The sequence below is a fragment of the Musca domestica genome, unplaced genomic scaffold (assembly GCF_030504385.1).
Source record: "Musca domestica strain aabys unplaced genomic scaffold, Musca_domestica.polishedcontigs.V.1.1 32, whole genome shotgun sequence".
NCBI lineage: Eukaryota > Metazoa > Arthropoda > Insecta > Diptera > Muscidae > Musca > Musca domestica.
This window is the reverse complement of record NW_026712311.1, coordinates 5,048,122-5,074,208: the sequence shown is the minus strand read 5'-3', so window position 1 is coordinate 5,074,208 and position 26,087 is coordinate 5,048,122. Positions and strand designations below refer to the sequence as shown.

The window sequence follows — 26,087 nt, the reverse complement described above, 5'->3', positions numbered from 1 at the left end:
GACGAAAATTCTTTATAAATCCAACCAAAAAAATCTTATAATCTTTGAAGTACATTTTTCAAAAAAAAAATTAATTTTTTTTATAGATCTTTAGAAAGATATTTAAAAGATTTAGGATTTTAGGTCAGTAAATCCAAAAATTCTCAATTTTTAGGCAGAAGGTACCTGAAAAGATTACCTTAAAAATCCTTCATTTTGGAAACAGTTCTTTTGAAAAAATCAAAGAAAATTCTTTCAAAAATCACAATTTTTGTCTATGGGACCCTTAAACAATTTTCTAAAAGTCTAATATTTTTTGAAAAAAAGTCCTTGAAAAAATATTTTGATAAATCTGCGAGTTTTGGTCAGGAAATGCCTTAAAAAATTGTTCCCTAAGAAGCCATAACTTTGAAGCAATAGGTGTTTTCTCGATCAACTAGAAATGCCTGAAAGAAATTTTAAAATCTCATTATCTTTGATAAGGAGTTCCTTCAAAAATATTAAAAAAATCCACGATTCAAAAATTACAAAAATTTTGGTGATGAGATCTTTAAAGAAACTGTTCATAGAGGTCCTTAATATTGTTGTTTAAAAATTCACGATTTTAAGTCCAGAGGACCTTTAAAATTTCTTCTTAAAAATCTAAAATTTTTGAACGGTAGATCCTTCAACATTTTTTTCTTCAAATCCTCGATTTTCAATTACGAAAAAAACTAAAAATCCCTGAAAGAAATTTTAGAATCTCATTATTTTTGATAAGGAGTTCCTTCAAAAATATTAAAAAATCCACGATTCAATCGCTGCAAGTATTTTTAAAAACCCATAATTTTCTAAAAAAAAATCAATATATGGTCAGGAAATCATTAAAAATGTTCCTAGAAATCACAATTTTCGTCAAAGCTGTCCTTAAAAAAGTTTTATTAAATACCTCGATATCTGCGATTTTGGTGAATAAGTCCGTTCTTAAAATGTCAAGGAGTTTTTTTAAAAATCCAAATCTACAAAAAGTTTTCCAGGTGGTTACTGAAAAAAATTTATAAAAATTCTTTAAAAAACTTTAAAAAAATCACGGTTTGTAGTCAGAAGGTTCTTAAAAAAATCTTTAAATATTTTTAGACAAGATGTACTTGAAAAAAATTCTTTTAAAATCTATGATATTTTTATGGAGCTCTTAACAAATTTTCTAAAAAAGATATTCACTATTTATAGGCAGGAGGACCCTGCTATTTATATTATTATTTCTTTTTAATTCTCGGATCTTAAAGATATTCAAAAAAGAAATATTTAAAAAATGTTAAAAACCCCATAACAATTCTACCAAATTCACTATTCTTCTTAAACAAATACGATTTTCTTGCATAAATTTTTAAACAAATTAACCTTTTCTAAAATCCTCAACCGTCCAACAAATTTATTTTTGAAATATCAGGATTCTTGGCCAGAAAGCCCATCTATTTTTTTTTAATTGAAATTATTTTTACAAATGTTCATCACGTATCTATGACCGAAAAGTTATGAAAATGTTACTAAAGCCTTCATTTTCTCAAAAAAACCTTTAAAAGATTTCCAATTCATAAAAGACCTATCTAAACGCTCTCTCATTCTGTCTATTTTTTCCGCTCCTTACATAATCAATTGCATGATCTCTTCCATGTTCTACAATTGTTTTTGAATTTCATTACTGCAATAACAAAATAAATTAAAAAATGGAAAATTTACAATTCGCTCTCTCTTTCTAGTCGACAGTTTTTTCCTTCCTTCCGTTTGATTTTATTATTTTTTAATCTTCTTGATTTAATTTTTTAGCAGCCAATTGACAGAGCTTTCATGTCAATTTTAATTTACATCAGATACGAATATGAATTAGTCACCATAGCCACCGGAGACAATTGTTTGTCGCGCTGTAGATAGCATGTAACCCATTGATCTCTCAATTACAGCATAGGTAATATTTGTAAATCGATTGCGTGAGAGGGTGAAAAATAAATTAATAAAATTTTTAATTTTAAAATTTGTTATTAATTGATGGGGTATTAAGAATTGGAATAAAATAGTAAAAGGTTTTGGAAAGAGAATTATGTCTTCGAAGACTTTTCTAACCAAAAGAAGGAATTCTTCTTACTACCCAAATCCCAAACAGATTATCTATGAATAGAAGACCTCTATTAGGAAATGTAACAAAAAACCTTCCTTTCTGTTTTTAGAGGGACTAGAGAAGTTTTTTTTTCGACCTTTACTTGGCTTTCAGATATTTTCCTGTTTATAAAATTGACAAGGAATCATTTTTTTTCACGAAACTCCAGACAACGAATCTCCACAAAAGGAATCGGTCTTTCTATGAACAAAGGACAATATGAGTTTCTTTCAGAAATATATGGCTTTCACACATAGATGGCTCTCTGTATATGGAAGGACTCTTTCTTCCAGCTTTACTTGCCCTTCAGATATTTGTCTGCCTCTTTAAACGGCCAGGAATTATCTGTTTCTATTCGAAAAACGAAGAAGGAGTTATATCCATACAAGACCTCAGATTTTCAGTGAATAAAAGGCTTCAAAAACTTATTTTAAAACTAGATGGCTCCCTGTGTATAGAAGGACTGGGGAATTTCTACCACATTTTCCGGCTCTTCAGTTTTTTTTTTTTGTCTAAAAAAAATTACAAAGAATTCAGAATCCTACCGAAACACAAAAGAAATACTGCTATTCATAAAATGCCCTAAACATTTCTGTGAACAAAATGCCTCAAGATATTATTTTAAAAATAGATGGCGCTGTGTTTATAAAAGGACTGGATTATTATCTTCCACCTTCACTTGGCCTCCAGATATTTGTCTGTTTATGAAAATTATCAGAATTCGCCTTCAAAACGTATAAAAGCCATTCATAAAAGTTTTTAGATTTTTCATGCACAAAAGGCTTCTTTCACAAATATATGGCTCACTGTTTATAGAATTAGATAATAGATAATTTCATATTTACTTGGCATTTATACATTTTCTTATAAAAATTACCAGGAATTCTATTTTCTATTAAAACCAAAAGAAGGAGGACTCTTTCTTCCATCTTTACTTGGACTTCAGACATTTATCTGTCTATTAAAAGACCAGAAATTATATTTTTCTATTCGCAAGAAATAGAAAATGAAGGAGTTATATCCTCAAATTTTCAGTAAATAAAATACCTAAAGAACTTATTTCAAAACTAGAGGGCTCTCTGTGTATAGAAGGACTCGGGAATTCCTTCCACATTTTCCTGGTCTTCAGATTTTTTTTTTCTGTCTAAACAAAATTACAAAGAATTCATCTTCCTACCGAAACACAAAAGAAATAATCCTATTTATGAAATACCTTAGCCTATCTATGAACAGAATGCATCAAGAGATTATTTTAAAAATAGATGGGTTCTGTTTATAACAGGACTGGATAATTTTTTCCATCTTCACTTGTCTTCCAGATATTTTTCTGCCTATAGACATTATTAGAAATTCTCTTTTTAATGGAAACCCTATAAAAGTTTATGGACTGTTTCAAGAACACTTTTACAAATAGATGGCTCTCTGTTTATAGAGGGTCTGGAGAATTCCCTTACTCTTCACTTGGCATTCATACATTTTCTGATTTCATTAAGAGTTTATTTCACAGATAGATGTCTCTCTTTGCATAGTAGGACTCGAGAACTTCTTTCGTCGTTACTTGGCCTCCAAACAATTTTCTGTACCTAAAACTGAACAGAAAATCTTCTTTCTATCGAAACCCTAAAGAAAGCTACCTAGTGATAACGGACCTCAGACTTTCTGTAAATAAAATGACTCCAATATTTCTTTCTTTGAGGCTCCGTGGGTATAGAGGAATTGGTGACTTCTATCTTTTCATGGCCTCTAGACATCTATGTCGATAAAAATGACTAAGAATTCTTCTTTCTCTCAAAAGCTCAAACAAACTCCAAAGTCAAAAGTTTAAGAGCTTCTTTCATAAATATGTGGCGGCTATTTTTTAACCTCCAAGCATTTTTCTGTCCGTAAAATGACCAGGAATTCTTTTTATTCCACCTTCAAGCAAATATTCATGTGCTAAAAACTCCTCAGACTGTCTTTGAATTAAATACCTTAAGAGCTTCATTCTCAAATAGATGGTGCTCTATATGTAGAAAACTCCAACATTCCTTCCAACCTTACGTGGGCTCCAGTAATTTTTCTGTCAATACAAATGACCAGGAATTCTCCATTTCATCGACGCTCTTACCAAAAATTCCTTATCATAAAAGTTCTCCGACTATATGTGAATGCAAAACTTTAAAAGTTTCTTTAGCAGATAGATGGCGCCATGGGCACAAAAGGATTGAAATATTTCCTCTATTTTTACTTGACCTCCAGACACTTTTTGGTCTATAAAACTGATCGGGAAATCTTCTTTCCATCGAATCCACAAAGACGGAAGTGCCTCAGACTTCCTATGAATATACTACATTTTTCAGAAATAGATGGCGCTTTGTGCACAAAATTATTGTTCTGTGCATAGAAGGTCTTCTCCAACTTTACTTGACCTCCAGACAATTTTCTGTCCATAAAACTGTTCAGGAAATCTTCTTCTTCATCTAATTCACAATGGAAAAAATACCTCGGCTGTCTGTGCATAAAATTACTGTTCTGTAAACAGAAGGACTGAATAATCTCCTCCAACTTTACTTGTCCTCCAGACTATTTTCTGTCTATAAAACTGATCAGGAAATCTTCTTTCTATCGACTCCCCAGACACAAAAATGACTTCCTTTAAATATAATACATTTTTCACAAGTAGATGGCGCTCTGTGAATTAAATGACTGAAAGAAAAATTCTGTATTTAAAAATCCGCTTGAGTTTTATACCCTCCACCATAGTATGGAGGGCATATTAAGTTTGTCATTCCGTTTGTAACACCTTAAAATATATATATTTTAGACCCCACAAAGTATCTATATTCTTGATCAGCATAAAATTCTATGTCGATCTCGCGATGTCCGTCCGTCTGTGGAAATCACTCTAGCTTCCAAACAAAATGAAGTAGGTTAATACAATTTTAGCGACATTATTCACCGGAATTTTTTTCAAATTTGGTATTTGAAGTTCGTAATGGCTGCTACAGCCTAAGACAGCATAAGAAAATTGTATGTGCAGGTTCAGGTATAGCGCCCATATAATGGTACCTCCTTATTTTCGGCATTTTGGTGATTTAGGCGACATTACTCACCAGAAAAGTTTTCAAATTTAGTATTTGAAGTTCGTAATGGAAACTACAGCCTATGACAGAAAATTTGCCAGTGCAGGTTCTCGTTTTGGTATAGCACCCATATAACGGAACCTCCCGATATTCGGTATTTTGATGATTTTAGCGACATTATTCACCGGAATTGTTTCAAATTTGGTATTTGAAGTTCGTAATGGATAATACAGCCTGTGACTGAAAATTGTCTGTGCAGGTCCTCGTTTTGGTATAGCGCCCATATAATGGTACCTCCCGATATTCGGTATTTTGGTAATTTAAGCGACATTATTTACCGGAATTGTTTCAAATTTTGGTATTTGAAGTTCGTAATCTATACTACAGACTATAACAGAAAATTGCCCTCATATAACGATATCTCCCTATATTCTGTATTTAGATGATTTTAGCTACATTATTCAGCGGAAATGTTTCAAATTTGGTATTTGAAGTTCGTAATGGAATCTACAGCCTAAGACAGAAATTTGTCTGTGCAGGCCCACGTCTTCGTGTAGCCCCCATATAATGGCGCTTTCCTATATTCGGTATTTTAGCTGCATTTTTTACCGAATTTTCGCATTTGAATATATCAAGTTTCGCATTTGAATATTTTAATGACTTATGACAAAAGTTGCCTATGCAGGTCCACGTCGTCGTATAGATCCTAATATAATGGCTACATTCGGTATTTTTAAGATTTTAACAGAAACGATTTTATTTATTATTTTTTTTTTTAATTTTTAAATTCGTTCCAAATGGTAAGGGGTATTTAAAGTTCGGCCTGGCCGAACTTACAGCTTTTTTACTTGTTTTCTATCAGATCCCCAAAGAAAGGCACCTGCCCATTAAAGACCTCAGATTTTTTTTTTTTTTTTTTTTTAGTTCTCTACATAATTTTTCCCACACATGAAGTGCCGACGAAGAAGTGCGATTAAAATAAAATTCAATTTATTTATCAAGTTTTTTGCATTGTCACTTTGCCGCTTGCTAAGTTGTGTGTGTGTGTGTGTTCGCAAGCAAAGTTAATGCACCCAGACAACAACGAGGAGGCAAAGTGTCAACAAAGTGACGCTGATGATGGTGTCGATAATGGGAGCCATGGCGTTGATGATGTTGATGTGGCTGTGACTGTGTTTGTCGGCAAAGGCGATACTGATTACGATGATCTCAATGAACCTGACGTCAATTTGCTGCGTTATTCTGGAGAGTGGCAAAGAACAAAAATGAATAAACATGAAGTGGCCACTACACAACGCTACAATGGGCCATTAACAGGCTTTCTCCGGAACGGAACACAGCATCTCGGTAGAGCTAACATTGAATGGATGAAAGTTGTCGTCATCCGTCCACAACGGCGACCCCGACGACGACGACAACAATAGGTTTCAATTGCAATAAGGCAACAGAACAAAAAAAAAATAAATACCGTCGGCTGGCTCTATGTCTCTCTGTCTGCCAAACTGACTGCCTGCCTGAGAGTCTGTCTGTCCGTATGGGTAGAGAATTCCATTCATTCATTCAGTTTCATTCATTAAAACTTTTTTTCTTTGCAAAAGTGCGGCAGAGTTGTTAAGCGTTTTTTTTTTTTTTGTTGCTGTTGTGTTGTAGTAATTCTATAAAACGACTTAATTAGTTTTTGACTTTTTTGATTTTTTTGTCTCTCTCTCGGTTCTTATTTAATAAAAGTTGAATGAGGTAGAAACATAAATAAAAGTTGCCAGGACGAGGTTTGGTATGATGAGTGAGGGAAAGGGTGAATGAGGAAAAAAAAATAAATTTAATAGAAATTTTAGTTAAATTCAAAGGAAGGTTTCCAGAATATTTTATGTTTAAGGAAGGACAGGTTTTTTAGAGGGGCTTTAAGTAGGGGAAGGAACTGCTTCAAAAAAATCCTCTTTACCTCAAAAATCCCTTAAAATAGGATTTTTCATGCTTCAGGGGATTTTTGAGGTAAAGATGATTTTTTTCCTTCCTCTACTGAAGGTCCTGGGACTTTTTCTCAAATATAACTGAAATTTTTTTAAATGAAATTTTATTATACCTTCAGCCATATGGCTACAGAGAGTATATATTATTTGAAAACGTGCCTCATCGAAATAACGGTTTTAAACCCTAGGTCTCTTTGGACCAAATCCGTTTCAGGACATTTGGAGTCGATCTAGTGATGCCCATCCGTCCGTCTGGCTGGCTGCTTCGCACTATAACTCTCAAAGGGAGTATCCGATTTGGTCCAAACTTGGTACATCGTAATATTATTGTCAAACTTAGATCGAGTTCGGAGATGGGCAATATCGGTCCACTCCTTCTGGTACCTCCCCCAAACTTTTCGAACTTTTCAAGGAAATTATTCTACTGCACAGAAAGAGAAAAGATAATCCGATTTTGCTCCAACTTTGCAAATCCATATATTTGCATCAGTGCTAGGTCAGGTGCAAAAATGGACAATATCGGACCACTCTATCAAGTACCTCCCCCACAAAGGGTCAAAATTTTGAATAATTATAAATCTTATAAAATGTGATATACGGTCCCGATTGTCTTCAAATTTCATACATCAAAATATTTTTATTAACCCACAGTCTGGTGTGAAGATGGAATATATAGGTCCACTCCTTCAGGTACCTCTCCCACAAAGAGTCAAAATTTGGAATATCCACGAAGCTCATAAAAAGGCGAAATTAACATCCGATTCCATTCAAACTTGACACACCTCAATATTTCCTACAACACAAGATTTGCTATAAAGGTGGTAAATATCGGACCCTTCCTTCTGGTACCTCCCTCACAATAGGGTCAAAGTTTTGAATAACCAAAAACGATTATAAAATCCGAAATAAACATCCGATTCTCTTCATATTTCACACATCCCATTATTTCAACTAACACATAATCTGGCGTGAAGAAGGCATATATCGGTCCACTCCTTCTGGTACCTCCCCCACAAAGGGTAAAAATTTTGAATAACCAAAACGATTATAAAATCCGAAATAAGCATCCGGTTCTCTTAATATTTCACACATGCCATTATATTTTACTAACACAAGATCTACTGTGAACATGGGATATATCGGTCCCCTCCTTCAGGTACCTCCCCACAAAGGGTAAATTTTTGAAAATCCACGAAGCTCATAAAACTCGAAATTAAAATCTGATTCCATTCAGACTTGACACATCTCAATATTTCCAACAACACAAGATTTGTTATAAAGGTGGTAGAGATCGGACCATTTCTTCTGGTACCTTCCCCACAAAGGGTAAAAATTTTGAATAACCAAAACGATTATAAAATCCGAAATAAGCATCCGATTCTTTTCATATTTCGCACATACCATTCTTTCAACTAGCACAAGATCTGGTCTGAAGATGGAATATATCGGTCCTCACCTTCTGGTACCTCCCCCACAAAGGGTTCAAAATTTTGAATATCCAAGAAGCTCATAAAAAGGCGAAATTAACATCCGATTCCATTCAAACTTGACACACCTCAATATTTCCTACAACACAAGATTTGATATAAAGGTGGTAAATATCGGACCCTTCCTTCTGGTACCTCCCCCACAATAGGGTCAAAGTTTTTAACAAACAAAAACGATTATATAATCCGAAATAAGCTTCCGATTCTCTTCATATTTTACACATGCAATTCTTTCAACTAGCACAAGATCTGGCGTGAAGATGGAATATATCGGTCCACTCCTTCAGGTACCTCTCCCACAAAGGTTCAAAATTTTTGAATCCGTTTCCATTCAGACTAGACACATCTCAATATTTCGTTCAACATAAGATCTGTGTATAAAGATGCTAGAAATCGGACCATTCCTTCTGGTACCTCCCCCACCAAGGGACAAAATGTTGAATAACGAAAACGATCATAAAATCCGAAGTAAGCATCCGGTTCACTTCATTTTTCACACATCCCATTATTTCAACTAACACAAGATCTGCTGTGAAGATGGAATATATTGGTGCACTCCTTGTGGTACCTCCCCCACAATGGTTCAAAATTTTGATTATCCATGAAGCTCATTAAATGCAAAAATTACTTCCGATTTTATTCAGACTTGATACATCTCAATATTTCGACCAACATAAGATCTGTTATAAAGATGATAGAGATCGGACAATTCCTTTTGGTACCACCCCCACGTGGGGTCAAAGTTTTGAACAACCAAAACAATTATAAAATCAGAAATAAGTAACCGGTTCTCTTCATGTTTCACACATCCCATTATTTTAACTAACACAAGATCTGCTGTGAAGATGGAATATATCGGTCCACTCCTTCATGTACCTCTCCCACAAAGGGTCAAAATTTGGAATATAAACGAAGCTCATAAAACGCGAAATTAACATTCGATTTTATTCAGACTTCGTACATCTCAGTATTTCCATCAACCCAAGATCTTTTATACAGATGGTAGAGATCGGACCCTTCCTTCTGGTACCTCCCCCACAATGGGGTCAAAGTTTTGAATAACCAAAACGATCATAAAATCCGAAACAAGCATCCGATTCTCTTCATATTTCGCACATACCATTCTTTCAACTAGCACAAGATCTGGTCTGAAGATGGAATATATCGGTCCACTCCTTCTGGTAACTCCCCCACAAAGGTTCAAAATTTTGAATAACCATGAAGCTCATAAAACGCGAAATTAACATCCGTTTCCATTCAGACTAGACACATCTCAATATTTCGTTCAACATAAGATCTGTTATAAAGATGATAGAAATCGGACCATTCCTTCTGGTACCTCCCCCACCAAGGGACAAAATGTTGAATAACGAAAATGATCATAAAATCCGAAGTAAGCATCCGGTTCGCTTCATTTTTCACACATCCCATTATTTCAACTAACACAAGATCTGCTGTGAAGATGGAATATATTGGTGCACTCCTTGTGGTACCTCCCCCACAAAGGATCAGAATTTTGAATATCCTTGAAGCTCATAAAAAGGCGAAATTAACATCCGATTCCATTCAGACTTGACACATCTCAATATTTCCATAAGAGCAAGATATGTTATAAATATGGTAGAGATTGGACCATTCCTTCTGGTACCTCCCCCTCAAAGGGGTCGAAGTTTTGAATAACCAAAACGATCATAAAATCCGACATAAGCATCCGATTCTCTTCATATTTTACACATGCCATTATTTTAACTAAGACAAAACCTGATGTAAAGATGGAATATATCGGCACACTCCTTCTGGTACCTTCTCCGCAAAGGGTCATCCAACATCCAACTCTCTTCAAATTTCACACCCGCAAACATTTTTACTAACACAAGATCTGTTGTGGAGACGATATATATCTGCGAACCCTTTCTGGTACCTCACCCACAAAGTGTCAGTCTTAGGTCAGATACAAATTGGTGAATATTGGCTAACTGCTTCGGAACCTCCCCCATAAAGGGCCAACAGTTTGAATAATCATAACTCAAGGCTTGGGGTATGCATCTGTCGAAAAACCGACTAATACTATTTTACGTGTTTTAGGGAGGCTTTAGGTAGGGGAAGGTATCCCTTCAAAAAATTGTCTATACCTCAAAAATCCCTTAAAGGGGATTTTTCATGGAATTTTTAAGGTATGCAGTGGTTTCTTTCCCTACTGAAGGTCTTCTAAAAAGAATACTGCCTTTCTTTAAAAAGAAAACCTTCCGGAGACCTTCCTCTTGAATTTTACTGAAATTGCTATAAAATTAATTTTTTTCCACTCAACCTCTAAATCTATAGGTCTAGAAAACCTTCTCCTCCCTTGGAATTCAACGGAAATTTCTTTTCACGACCCGCAGAAGGACTTGTAGAAAACCTCCAAAAGCTATTCCATGCACCTACAGTCTTCGAAGGAACTTGTATTACTTTAACGGTCCTCGTCATCATCATTATTATTTGTATACATGGCTCTGGCACATGGCTCCCCCACTGTAAAAGTCAGTAATCTTTGGCATTTTCCAAAATTCTATAGATGCAAGCGAACAAGAAGCAAAGCTGCCCTCCACAAAGAGGAGGCAAAGCAGACAAAAAAAAACTTTGCAACAACAGAGAAAAAATAAATCATTCCTAGAAAATGCAATTCATGATAGCGGAGCACAGGTAATGCGACAGATTTTGCCACGCGAAAGCAAACAACACCTCTTGTCGCAGATAGTTATTCTAAAGTCCAAACCAAATGTCTTTCCTGTTTTTCCGGTAGCCATGCTTCTGTTTCGGTTTGACTGCAAAGGCGATAAATCATTTTCGGAAAACTGATTTCCAAAAAAACGAAAGCCCGTTCAATAAAAACGAACAAAGCAAATGAAGGTGTGAGCGAGGATGCTCGTATGGTGCATTTAAGAGGATTCATTGTAAATGCATTCTAGATATGTGCTGGAGAATTGTTAGTGTGAGTGTCCTTGTTTGAGCGGGGTGAGGATATGGGTAGCAGAGGTGCTATAGATTTTGCTAATTCAGTAATGATTTCGAACGCTTGGAGGTGATGTGAATTATAACCAGTAATAACGCCCCCCGAATAGAAATGTTCGAAATTTGCTTAAATAAATTAAAATAAATCGACTCTTAAGTAGGAAATGGGGTAGAAATTTGAATCAAAACAGTCATTAAAATATTTTACGTTAGAGGGTCTAAATTCGATGAAGAGTACTTCAGTCCAAATCTAGTAAAAATAGTCCACTTTTAAAACCCTTAATTTGGAAAAAATATCCCCTTAGGATGTTCAATAATTGAAAAAAAAAAAACTAAAAAAGTTAATGACCTAAAAATTGTCAAAATTTCTTAAAAATAGTCCACGGTAGAGCCCTTTAATCAGTGAAAACAGACCACTTCGGGAGACCAAAATTCGTTTCAGAGTAGTACTGTTAAGCCTTTATGGGGGAGGTTCCGAAGCAGTTGTCCAATATTGACCAATTCGTATCTGACCTAAGACTGATATAATCATTACAACGTGCCAGATTCGGACTATATCGACTACTTCCTATACCTTATATGAGATATGTGCAAATTTTTGGAAAATGTGGAAATGTGCGTGAGGTACAAGAAGTATTTCATTTTCAATCTTCATCTGATACAGATAAAAATATTGGTTTGTGCAAAATTTGAAGGAAATCGAACATTTATATCTAATTTAAATTCCGCTAAATAACATATTCGTATCAGATTTCTGGTTAAGAGAAATATTTAGATATAACAAGTTGTTGAATCGCTGACTTGTTTCGCAAATTATGACAGATAATAGTATTGGAAATTGTGACCCTTTGTGGATGAGGTACCAGAAGGGGTTCGCAGTTATATATCAACTTCACAAGAGATCTTGTGCTAGTAAAAATGTTTGCATGTGTGAAATTTGAAGAGATTTGAATGTTTATTTTGCTATTTAGAGCGTTTTGTTTTTCAAAATCTTTAACCCTATGTGGGGGTGGTACCAGAAGGAATGGGCCGATCTCTACCATCTTTATAACAGATCTTGTATTGATGGAAATATTGAGATGAACCAAGTCTAAATGGAATCGGATGTTACTTTCGCGTTTTATGAGCTTCATAAATATTCAAAATTTTGAACCTTTGTGGGGGAGGTACCAAAAGGAGTGAACCGAAATATTCCATCATCACATCAGACCTTTGGTTAATAAAAATATTGTGATGTTTGTAATTCGAAGAGAACCGGATTCTTATTTCGGATTTTATGACCGTTTTTGTTATTCAGAACTTTGACCTCCCTCACAGAGGGGAGGTGCCAGAAGAAATGGTCCGATCTCTTCCATATTTTAAAGAGGTCTTGTGTTGATTGCAACATTGAGATTTGCCAAGTCTGAATGGAAACGGATGTTAATTTCGCGTTGTATGAACCTCATAGATTTTCGAAATTTTGACCCTTTGTGGGGGGGAATACTTGAGGGAGTGGACCGATATTGTCCATTTTCGCACCTGACCTAGGATTTGCAAAGTGGGAGCAAAATCGGATTATCCTTTCTCTCTCAGTGCAGTAAAATAATTTCTTTGAAAATAGAACACAGACAGACGGACGGACGGACATCTCTAGATCGACTACAAATATCCGGAAAAGGTTTTGGTTCAAAGAGACCTAGGGTCTAAAACCGCTATTTCGATGAGGCACTTTTTGCCGTATCAAATGTCCGTACACCCTCTTTAGCCATATAGCTGAGGGTATAGAAAGTTTTTCGGTTATATGGTTGTTACCAACGCCATCTATACATACTTAAGCTACTTAAGAATGTGTCTATCTATCTATATAAAAAAATTTTATAACCACTTCATCAGGGGGTTAAATAGAAAAGATTGAAAAATAGAACAAGTAAAAAATCTGTAAGTTCGGCCGGCCGAACATTGAATACCCTCCACCATTTGGTACAAATTTGGCAATTTTCAAAGAATTAAAATCCATTAAAAATTCTCTTAAAATCTTAAAAATACCGAATGTAGCCGTATATTAGGGTCTATACGACGACGTGGACCTGCATACGCAACTTTTGTCATAAGCCTGCACACACAATTTTCTGTCACAGGCTGTAATATCCATTACGAACTTCAAATGCGAAATTTGAAACATTTCCGGTAAATAATGTCGCTAAAATCATCAAAATACCGAATATCGGGAGGTACCGTTATATGGGGGCTATACAAAAATGTGGACCTACATGGCTCATTTTCTGTATTAGGCTGTAGTATCCATTACAAACTTCATATACCAATTTTGAGACAATTCCGGTAAATAATGTCGCTAAAATCATCAGAATAACGCATATCTGGAGGTACCGTTATATGGGGGCTATACAAAGATGTGGACCTACATGACCCATTTTCAATACCAAAAGTGCTGCAGACATAATACACATTTGAGTAAATTTTTCAACTTACTTCATCTCATTCGGAAGCTAGAGTGATTTCCACAGACGGACAGACTTATAGACGGACGGACATTGTTAAATCGACATGGAATTTTATGCTAATTAAGAATATATGTACTTTGTGGTGTCTAAAATGTATATTTCGAGGTGTTACAAACGAAATGACAAACTTAATATACCCTCCATACTATGGGGGAGGGTATAAATACTTTCCTTATTATAGGTCAATTGTTAAAACGTACGCCATCTATATGTGGATATGTTATTCAAACTGTAGAATGTTATCAATTTATGGATATTTAGCAAGCTACAAAATGGTCTAAGTAATATAATGTGATGGTCGAATTTTGAGAAAGGGAGAATGGGGTTGAATAATTCCAAAGAATGGTAGGTACAGAATAATTGTTATAACGAACGCCATCTATATGTGGATACGCATGTTGGAACTGTAAAATGTTATATGGAATGTCATTCTGAGAATTATAATAAAGGAATTGAATAATTCAAAAAAAAAAAAAAACAAATAAAATCTTAAATAAGGAAGGATGCAGAAATTTACTTTGGCACCACTCCGTACATTGAGCCGGCCTACTTACTTGGACTCCATTTATTATAATTAATTTTTGGATAAAGATTAATGCTATTCGTTTGAAATAAGTCAAGATTTCATTTTTGAAATGAGTTTATTGCCTATGTGGTTTCGAATGCCATCTACATATGGATGCTTACCATTTTAATAATTGTCTAAGAAATATCGTTCAAAAAATATTAAAACAAAATAATAAAAAAATATTAAACAGGACAGAGATGACATTGATTTTTTGAATAATCATATGTGAATGAACATTGAGAACAAGAAAATAGGATTAGGCCAGTAACTTTAAATTTCATTGCAATCGGTCTACCTTTGAAGCCCTAAATTGAATTTAAACCTATTTTCTCCAAGGTTCGAAATTTGCGAGAATGTTCGTAACTCGTGCTGAAAAAAATTATTGATTCGAATAATGATTATTGGTGCAGTATTAATATTATGAAGGGCACCATCTATATTTGGATATTTGTCGTGCTAATCTTTTGAAGTGTAAATAATTTTGCATACTTATAGGTGAGTTATTAGGCGAGGCATTTTTGACAGTGCAAAGAGAGCAGTTTTTGCATAAAATATAATATAATAATAACAAAATTCCTGTTATATCTAATCCAATGGCTCACATTATAAGTCCTAAAAATTGCAATTGGTCTACCTTTGAAGCCGTAAATTAAATTTAAACTTATTTTCTCTAAGGCTCCAAATTTGCCAGGATATTCCAAACTCGTGCTGGAAAAGTTTATTGATTCCAATAAAGATTCTTGGTGCAGAATTAATATTTTGGTATTAGATGCTTCAATACTTGGGTATTAGATGCTTCAAAAATTTATAAATTTAGCATACTTACAGGCGAATTAGTTGCTCTGAATTATTTGAAAAAATCGTCACTTAAAATTTACCAGGTTAGTTAGTGATTTATTAAAATAAAATATTTATATTTGGGATGTTTCCCAAAAGTATGCACCAACATTTAATTTATTGGGTCTCGTAGGTTTAAAAAATGACTTTAAAACCCGCGAGCATTTCAAATTCCTCCAATAAAAAAAATGTTTAATTTTTTTTTAAATTTCCAACAACAACAACAGCTGTTTATCTCCTTCGTTAAATTCCATTTTCCAAAAGAAAAAAATGGTGGACCAACAGTCCACCAAACGTGGATATTTTAAAGAGTATTTTTTAAGGACCAAAAAGTCCACCAAACGTGGATTTGTTAAAAAATATTTTTCAAGGACCAAAATGTCCACTAAACATGGATTTTGTAAAGAATTTTTTTAAGGACCAAAAGTCCACCAAACGTGGATTTTTTAAAAAATATTTTTCAAGGGCCAAAAGTCCTCCAAACGTGGATTTTTTAAAGAACATTTTTCAAGGACCAAGAAGACCACCAAATGTGGATTTTTTAAAGAATATTTTTAAAATTCAAATTCCTCCAATGAAAAAAATGTTTATTTTTTTAAATTTTAAAGAAATAATCTTTGTTACAATTCCAACAACAACAACAACAGCTGTTTATCGTCTTCGTTAAAACCCATTTTCCAACAGAAAAAAACGCAATGCTGTTCATTTCACCTTGTAAACGAAGGTGAAATTCTCTGTGTGTCAGGTGGGTGTGAAAAATCACGGTGAGTGTGTGTGCGTAAGTGGCTGAGGGTGGTGGAGCTAGTACTGGTGGGTGTGAATGTGTTCAAATCTGCTGCTGCTAACAATGCTGCATTCAGGTATTTGTTAACCTAAACGTTTCCTTGTAGCCATGAGCCAGTGTGAACTGTCGTTAAATCATTGTGTGTCGGTGTGAGTGTGTGAGTGGAGGCTATGGCCACTGAGCCGGTTTACCTCTTCAGAAAAGGTTTTTGATTTATTTGTTGTTGTCGTTGTAGGTTGTTAGGTTCTGCAGACTCAGTTTTTTCTCCAGTTGACCTCCTCTTGCTACTCAACCACACAATTTTTTTTGTAGTTCTTGGAGGCTTATAGAACTGTCTGCATTTTATGTGTGGCAATTCTTGCTTTCATTCTTCTCCGTTTTTTGTGACTTTCCCTAACATATTCATATTCACTTCCTTTTTATTGGTTTGCTTTATTTAATGGCGCACACAGAAGAAGTGTAGCAAAAATGAGTGTGTATGTGTGAGTGTGTTGGTGTGTGTAAGTGTGCCTGTGCCTGTGCGTACATTTTATACGCCATTTGTTTGTTTAACAAAATTTATGTGTATTTATGAAAGTATATTTATGGCAACTTGTATTAAAACCGTTCCATTGCATACTTTTAGGCCTGACAATTTGCTGGTCTATAGGCAATGAATGGCTGGCTGGCTTGGCTGTAGCAAGCAAGCACTTGCTTTTGGTCTTTCGCATAATAATTTATGAAACATAATAATACGTAAGAAACGCACATAAATGGCAAGTATTAATATTTAAAAAAAAAAACCTACCCAAAGAACGAACGAACCGAGGAATGAATGAGAGAGCATGAAAATAATGCAAGAGGGCAAAATACAGAGAAATCATTAATTTTTATTAAAAGTGGAAATAAATTACAAAGCTCAGTTCGGTATTTTTAAAGCAATTTAAAGAGGACTATACACTTCCTGTAAGGATTCGTGGATTTTTTAAAGAATATTTTTCAAGGAGCAAAAGTCCACCAAACGTGGATTTTTTAAAGAATATTTTTCAAGGGCCAAAGTCCACCAAACGTGGATTTTTTAAACGAATATTTTTCAAGGACCAAAAGTCCACCAAACGTGGATTTTTTAAAGAATATTTTTCAAGGACCAAAAGTCCACCAAACGTGGATTTTTTAAAGAATATTTTTCAAGGACCAAAAGTCCACCAAACGTGGATTTTTTAAAGAATATTCTTCAAGGACCAAAAATCCACCAAACGTGGATTTTTTAAAGAATATTTTTCAAGGACCAAAAGTCCACCAAACGTGGATTTTTTAAAGAATATTTTTCAAGGATCAAAAGTCCACCAAACGTGGATTTTTTAAAGAATATTTTTCAAGGATCAAAAGTCCACCAAACGTGGATTTTTTAAAGAATATTTTTCAAGGATCAAAAAACCACCAAACGTGGATTTTTTAAAGAATATTTTTCAAGGATCAAAAGTCCACCAAACGTGGATTTTTTAAAGAATATTTTTCAAGGACCAAAAGTCCAACAAACGTGGATTTTTTAAAGAATTTTTTTCAAGGACCAAAAATGTAGCAAACTTGGATTTTTTAAAGAATATTTTTTCAAGGCCAAAATGTCCACCAAACGTGGATTTTTTAAAGAATATTTTTCAAGGGCCAAAGTCCACCAAACGTGGATTTTTTAAACGAATATTTTTCAAGGGCCAAAGTCCACCAAACGTGGATTTTTTAAACGAATATTTTTCAAGGACCAAAAGTCCACCAAACGTGGATTTTTTAAAGAATATTTTTCAAGGACCAAAAGTCCACCAAACGTGGATTTTTTAAAGAATATTTTTCAAGGACCAAAAGTCCACCAAACGTGGATTTTTTAAAGAATATTCTTCAAGGACCAAAAATCCACCAAACGTGGATTTTTTAAAGAATATTTTTCAAGGACCAAAAGTCCACCAAACGTGGATTTTTTAAAGAATATTTTTCAAGGATCAAAAGTCCACCAAACGTGGATTTTTTAAAGAATATTTTTCAAGGATCAAAAAACCACCAAACGTGGATTTTTTAAAGAATATTTTCAAGGATCAAAAGTCCACCAAACGTGGATTTTTTAAAGAATATTTTTCAAGGACCAAAAAGTCCGACAAACGTGGATTTTTTAAAGAATATTTTTCAAGGACTAAAAAGTCCGACAAACGTGGATTTTTTAAAGAATATTTTCAAGGACCAAAAAGTCCGACAAACGTGGATTTTTTAAAGAATATTTTTCAAGGACCAAAAAGTCCGACAAGCGTGGATTTTTTAAAGAATATTTTTCAAGGACCAAAAAGTCCGACAAACGTGGATTTTTTAGGAATATTTTTCAAGGACCAAAAAGGCCACCAAACGTGGATTTTTTAAAGAATATTTTTCAAGGACCAAAAAGGCCACCAAACGTGGATTTTTTAAAGAATACTTTTCAAGGACCAAAAAGTCCACCAAACGTGGATTTTTTAAAGAATATTTTTCAAGGACCGAATTCTACCAAACGTGGATTTTTTAAAGAATATTTTTCAAGGACGAAAAGTCCACGAAATGTGGATTTTGTAAAAGAATATTTTTCAAGCACCAAAAGTCCACCAAATGTGGAATTTTTAAAGATTAGTTTTCAAGGACCAAAAGTCCACCAAATGTGGATTTTTTAAGGAATATTTTTCAAGGACCAAAAATTGCTCTACTTATTTTTCGTGTTGCCCAGAGTTTATTTTTCAATATTTTGCCTAAAAATATGCAATATATTTTGCTCTTTTCAAAGGTTATCAATAATTGACATTGTCAATTCAATTGATCGGCTTACTACGAAAAATAAACCATTAATATTATTTCTGCACATGATTATGGATAGCGTAACATTTACTCAACGCAAAAAAAAATATCAATGATTTTGGGAATAAAAAATAATATTTTTCACTAAATTGTTTACACTTGTTAAAACACCAAAAAAAAAAAAAAAAAAAAAAACAACCAAATTTCATTGAAAATGTTGCTACAATCAAATCGGATTAGCTATAAAATTAATTAAATAATGGCCGAAAGGCATGTAATATTTTTTATTGGAAATTTGTGAAAATAAATGGATTTGGGTATTAAAATAAATGACAAATTTTTTGAGCGTTTACAAGGAAAATAAATATAAAAAAATTAAATGTGATTTGTGTGAAATGTCATAAAATAATATGGGGGCCATTATTTTATAAATAAATAGAAAAAAAACTATTCAGCTTTAGTTTTTCTCACGGTGTTGGAAAGGAAATAGCCAAAGAAAAATAACAAAAAACAGGACACAGGAAAAGTTTTTTTTATAGAACTCTCCACAAAATTTTGCAATTAAATTAAAGGCTAAAAAAGTTGTTGCCGTTTTTGTTGTTGTTGTTGGCGAGATTGCAGTAAATTTTTATTACATTTCCCTCACCAAAAAGGTCACGACTTACCCCCGGTTCGTCCTTTTAATGTCATGCAAAATCCTCCAAAAGATGTACATCAACAGCTAAGTGAATGTCGGACAAGCCAGCCAGCCAACCAGCCAGCCGGCCAAGCCACCACCATCAAATCACGACGACCATGGCCTGGCCAACACTTTTTTCCTTTCCTTTGCAAATTAACATAGTTGCTTGATGTTTTGAAGAAAATGTCAGGAAAAGCAAACATTCACACGACACAACTTTGGCTGCTGCTCTCCTCCTTCTTCTTTTTCTGAGTATTTGAATATTATAATTAAACCACAAAGAAGAGGAGGAGAAGAAAAAACGTTGAATAAACGGAAGCAATTTGCAAAGACTAAAAAAAATAAACAACAATAAAAGAAAACCAGCGTCAGTAGCAATATAAAATTAACTTTAAATTGTTTATGTTGTTCGTTGCTATAATCCTAAAAATAGGCAACACATTTTCAAGTGTGTTTTTTTCTTTTAGTTAAATCGGTAAAGGTGGGGAGCAGTTGTGTTACCTCAAATTAGATAGAAAATATTGGGTAAATTTTAGTTATTTCTCCATTCAATTGGCAGTAGTATTTGCAGGACAGACTAACGGGGAAGAAGAGGAAATCAGGATTTTTGTCATTGAAAAAATATTTAGAAAAATTCGCGATTCTTGTCCCAGAAAAAATATTTAAACAAGTTGAAAAGTATCAGTTGGTTTTTCTGACAGATGTATAACCTCGGCCAATGCCAATTCCGAAATAGAGGACCAATATTGTCTAATTCATATCTTACCCAAGTCTGATACAAATATTACAAAGTGACAGATTTGAACTACATCGACTACTTCCTAAAATTTTTATTGTAATATGTCATAATTTAAAAAAAAAATCAAATGTGTGTGAGGTAGCAGATATAGTGGACCGAAGTATTCCACATCATCTAATGCTGATGAAAATATTGGGATGTGCCAAATTTAAAGGAAATCGACAATTTATTTCTAATTTTATGCAAATAATTGTTTGACTTTTTGGTGGAGGAGGTACCAGAAGAAATGGACCGATAAAATCTATATTCACATCAGATCTCCGGTCGAGAGGATTATTTAAATATACCAAGTTTGAAAATAATAGGTGTCTTGATTAGTTATATATACTTATACGACAATTGTGACCCTTTGTGGGGGAGCTACCAGAAGCAGTGTTTCGATATCTATCATCTTCACACCAGACCTTGTGCTAGAAGAATTATGGGAATATGCGAGTGAATGCTTATTTCGTATTTTATGAGAGATATAATTATTCAAAATTTTGACCCATTGTGTGGGAGGTACCAGAAGGGTTTAACCGTCTTCACACCATATCTTGTGTTAATAGAAATATTGGAGTGTATGAAGTTGAGAAAGAAGTCAATGCTTATTTCGCATTTTCTGAAAGATATAATTATTCAAAATTTTGACCCGTTGTGGGGGAGGTACCAGCAGTAGTGGGCCGATATATTTCATCTTCATGCCAGATCATGTGCTGGTAAAAATAATACGACATTTAAACAAAATCGTGTGCTTATTTTGCATTTTCTGAGAGATATAATTATTTAAAATTTTGACCCGTTATGGGGGAGGTACCAGAGGGAATGGCCAAAAATATTTCATCTTCATACCAGATCTTCTGTTGGTAAAAATATTGAGATGATGAAATGGTAAATATATTGAGGTGTGCAGAACTTGAAGACAATCGGACTCTTATTTCACATTTTATAGGAGCTATAGGTGTGGTTCGTTCATTCCGTCCTTTATACCACATCTTGTGTTGTCAAAAATATTTTAATGTGCAAAATTTAAAGACAAGACCAGCAATGATGGATTTTTTTAGGAATACAGGGTGAGATAAAAAAAAAAACGTCAACAAAGTCAAACGCCATAATTTTTATATATTTTTTTTTAATTTTATTGAATGAAAGCAAAAAATGTCGGAAATAGCATCAGAAAAAGTTTAGATTTGTTCGAATTGGTCAACTTTGTCACGAGTTCTAGCCTTCAAACGGCCAATAAAACCTCACACGCTGCCCGAATGTTGCTCTGCGGTATTTTGGCCCATTCCTGGTGAAGCGCTTGCTTGAGGTGATCGACACTTTCCAGACACAATAGTCCAACGGATTGGTATCCGGAGATTTTGGTGGCCATGTGGCGCGTGTTGAGTGCGATGGTGCTGGGTCCTGTTGGAATGTCCAAGTTCTGCTCCAGAATATTTTTTGGCGATAATATTCGGCATCTATTCTGATGCCAGGGTCGATTAATACGAGCGTAGAGTGACCATCGACTGTTATGGCGGCCCACACATCACCATGGCCGGAGCTTGATTTCTGGTGGCCAACCGAAACTCAAGCACATTTTCAGCTGACCTCTTTGGCAAGTCAATACGATCATTTTGTTTGTTTACAAACTGCTGGACAACGAATGTTTTCTCATCGGAGAAAACCAAATTCGCCAGTTCCCCACTTTCGGCCAAGTGAAGCAACTCTTTAGCTCTTTTGAGTCTATTTTCTTTCTGTTGCGGTATAAGTTCTTGCACTTTTTGGAATTTCAATGGCTTTACCACGAGCTCATTTTTCAATATTTGCCGAATGGAATATTGCGATATGTTCAGCTCATCTCATGTGCCATTTTTAGACCACTGCGACACGGGTTCGATAAAATCGCTTCTTTACTATTCGAACCATTTCTGCTGAAGTTGCTGATTTCTTCCGTCCACGCTACCCGGTATCACGGTAACGAGCGATGGTACGAGACACAAACGATTTATTCACATTTAAATGCTGGAGTGCTCTACCGATAGCCACTTGTGGATTTCCAGCCAAATATAAAGAAATCACACTATTACCCTTGAATTCCACCACGAATAACTTTTTTTTCTGGAAAATTCTCACCAAAATACTTTTGTACGTTTGTAAACAATATGATGAGCTGTCACTGGAATTATTTTAACAGCTGTCGGACGAGTGGCTTAGAAATGACAGTAGTCTGAAGTTGGTTGCAGTTTTTTGATCTAACCCTGAATTCTTAAATAATTGAAGTTTTTAAAGACGTTTCTTAAAAAAAAACATATTTTTGGACATAAAAGTCCTCTTTAAATATTCCAAAAAACTCCACGTCCAAAAGGTCTTTAAAAGGAGTTGGAAAAATTATGGATTTTATATTTTTCATGTGTAATCCATAAAACCAAAGTTACCTTTAAAATATTCTTCCAAAATTAGAATATTATAGTTATAAGTTGTAAAATCCACAACTTTAAAAATAGAAAGAAGGAATTTTTTCGAGATTTAATTTTTATTTAGTATATTTTTATAAAAAATTCGCCACTATGGCCCACAGCTCTAGCAAAGAATCTTTCAAAGATATTTTCTTGAAACTTAGACGAGAGAGGTCTGACGAGTCTTTCCCAAAATCTTTAGGTACGACACACTCAAAGAATCCTGACCACAATTATCCAAAATCTTTCGAATACTTTATTTTTTTTTTTTCGATTTCAAAAATTTCTTCCTCCACTGTAAATTAATTATCTAAACATTTTATCATAAAATTAAATTTCAAAAGAAAATCTCACAATATTTAATTTTTATGTAGCATTTTCCAATTATATAACACACAGAAATTGAAGCTGTCTAACGCCTAAAAGTATAATTTAAAATGGTGTCCATCTTCGACCCATCCCCTCTCTCTTACCACACACCGAATGTCAATACATTATTTATGGAAAAACCGCTTTTAATTTAGTGTTCTCTCTTAATGAGGAACACGTTTTCTAAGACGCACGCGAATCTACTCACTCAGATGTACACAAACACACACACCTATCCTCAGCAAGGGAAGTGGTAGCAGCAGCCTTAAAATATGCTCTGCTGAGTCTGTGAAAGTTGCGTAGACATTTAAACTAACTGTTAAACTTTTCACAATCAACCATAAATATTTGTGTAGTGTGGATTTTCGCGAAAAGACGACGAGGAGGAAGAAGAAGACCAAGACGAAGAAGAAGAGAAGGGGGAAGAGTGAACACCATAAAGGTGACCCTTTTTCGCGTTGCTGCTGTTTATACATTTTTAAATAATGTCTCTTTTGAAACTTGTTCACAACACTAGAGCGAAACATAAATTCCGTAATTTCTATTCGATTCGTGGAAAGGGAATTGAGGAGAGAAGAAGTTTACTCAACAACAGCAGCAACAACAACAACCAAATACACTGCATCCTTGGTTTGTCAATTCAAGTCAATTTGTCTTCCACACACACACACAGAACACCATCAACAACAACAGCTGTAAATTATTGACAGTTGCTGTGATGAGAATATAATGTTAATTTAGTCAGCTCGACTAGAGAGAGAGAGGGAGAGAGAAGAGAGATTGGACTAAGGAAGTTTCTGCTGCTGCTGGTGGGCGGATTTGTTAGTAGATATTTAAATTGGAAATTGTATTTAATGGTAAATGAATACTATTTTGAGGAGTATTTAAGAAATTTGAAGAAAATTTTGAAGAATTTTGTTTTGAAGGATAAAAAGTTAAATAATAGAGATTTTTTAAGGAAATATTTTTGGACGCTATTTTTTAGAATAATTTCGAACTATTATTAGAGCTGTAAAATTGGAATATTTTAAGAATATTTTTGCTAATGGATTATCAGAATTTTTTGGAATATCAACGGAGCATTAAACGTGGATTTTAATATTCAATGACCAACAAACCAGAGCAGCAAAGTCGGGATTTTTGAAATATCAGCGTATCCTTAAACTTGGATTTTAATTTTTCGAGGACCAACAATCCAGAGCAGCAAGAGCCAAAATTCTTGGATTTTCTTAAAATAATTTTTCAATGACCAACATACTTGGATTATTAGGAATATTTCTCCGAGGATAATAATTTTCTTTTTAAGGGTCTGTTACGGTGGAATATTTTTTTAAAAACCAATAATCATGTAGACTTTTCAAAGAATAGTTATTCATGGATCAACAAAAGCGGAATTTTGGGAATATCAGCGTAGCCTTAAACTGAATTTTAATTTTTCAAGGGCCAGCAAATAAAAAATCGCGAATCTTTAAGTAATTTTTTCAAGTAGCAAATTTTTTTTGGATTTTTGAAAAATATTTTGTCAGGGACCTACATTTTTGGATTATTAGGAATATTTCTCCAAGGAATATTTTTCAAGAACCATAAATTATTTAGACTTTTCAAAGAATGGTTTTTCATAATGGACCAACAATCGCGGATTTTTTTTGGAATATCAGCGTAGCCTTAAACCTGGATTTGAATTTTTCAAGGACCAATAAATAAATAATCATGGGTCTTGGAGTAATTTTTTCAAGGACCAAAATTATTGGATTTTTTTAAAAATATTTTTTTCAAGTCGTGGACTCTTAGGAATATTATTTCGAGTATTAATAAAATCTTGGATATTTTTAAGGACTGTTTCTTCAAAGACCAAAAATCGTAGATTTATGGAGAATATTTTTTTCAAGCCCAAACAGGGACCTAAATTCTTGGATTTTTGTAAAAATATTTTGTTAAGGATCAACAGTTCTCGATTCTTAGGAATATTTCTCCGGGAACCAATAATCGTGGATTTTTTTTAAGAATTTTTGAAGAAGAAAGTCGCGGATTTATGAAGAATATTTCTTTAAGACCAATAAGCCTGAATTGGAATGTTTTTCAAGAAAGTTTTCTCAGATTTTTAAAAAATATATTGTTAAGGACCATCAGTCCTGGATTCTTAGGAATATTTCTCCGAGGATTAATAATCGGGGATTTGTTTAAGGAAAGTTTGAAGAAACTCTAAATCGTGGATTTATGGAGAATATTTTTTCAAGGCCCAACAGTCCAATGATGTATTTGGGATATTTTTTCTAGAACCATAAGACTTTTCAAAAAATAGGTTTTCATGGACCAAAAATCGTAATATTTATGAAGATTTTTGAGATTTTTTTTTTAATATTTCATCTTCGCTTTGAATTCTTTACAGATATTTTTTTAAGTACCAACGAGTTTATAATTTTAATTTTTTATGTGTTTTGCCTTGTTAAGGCGAAGATCATATGTTTTATGACTTAAGTGTTTGTTTTCTCTTTCGAGACGAGCTTAATGATCTGAAATTTGCAGTGAAAAGGAAAGCCAGATAGACACTATCACACACTCACCACTATGCGACGCGTTTCGCCGTTTGTTAAGCGGCTCATCAGGCATATTTGATGTGGATGATGATTCCTTTTCACTGCAAATTTCAGATCATTAAGCTCGTCTCGAAAGAGAAAACAAACACTTAAATTTTTTATAGTTGTCCATTTTTCAGATTT

The 26,087-nt window shown here is 34.0% G+C and overlaps 1 protein-coding gene across 1 annotated transcript in view; it reads right to left on the bottom strand.

The window, feature by feature from the left end:
* Positions 1 to 14,271: 14,271 nt before the first annotated feature.
* LOC101900142 (circadian clock-controlled protein daywake) overlaps positions 14,272 to 26,087 on the bottom strand; it is a 396,529-nt gene continuing 384,713 nt past the window's right edge. Inside the window, exon 5 of the mRNA XM_059125249.1 lies at positions 14,272 to 14,283. The gene's annotated coding sequence lies outside the window, so the exon portion shown is untranslated. The remainder of the gene's footprint in view (positions 14,284 to 26,087) is intronic.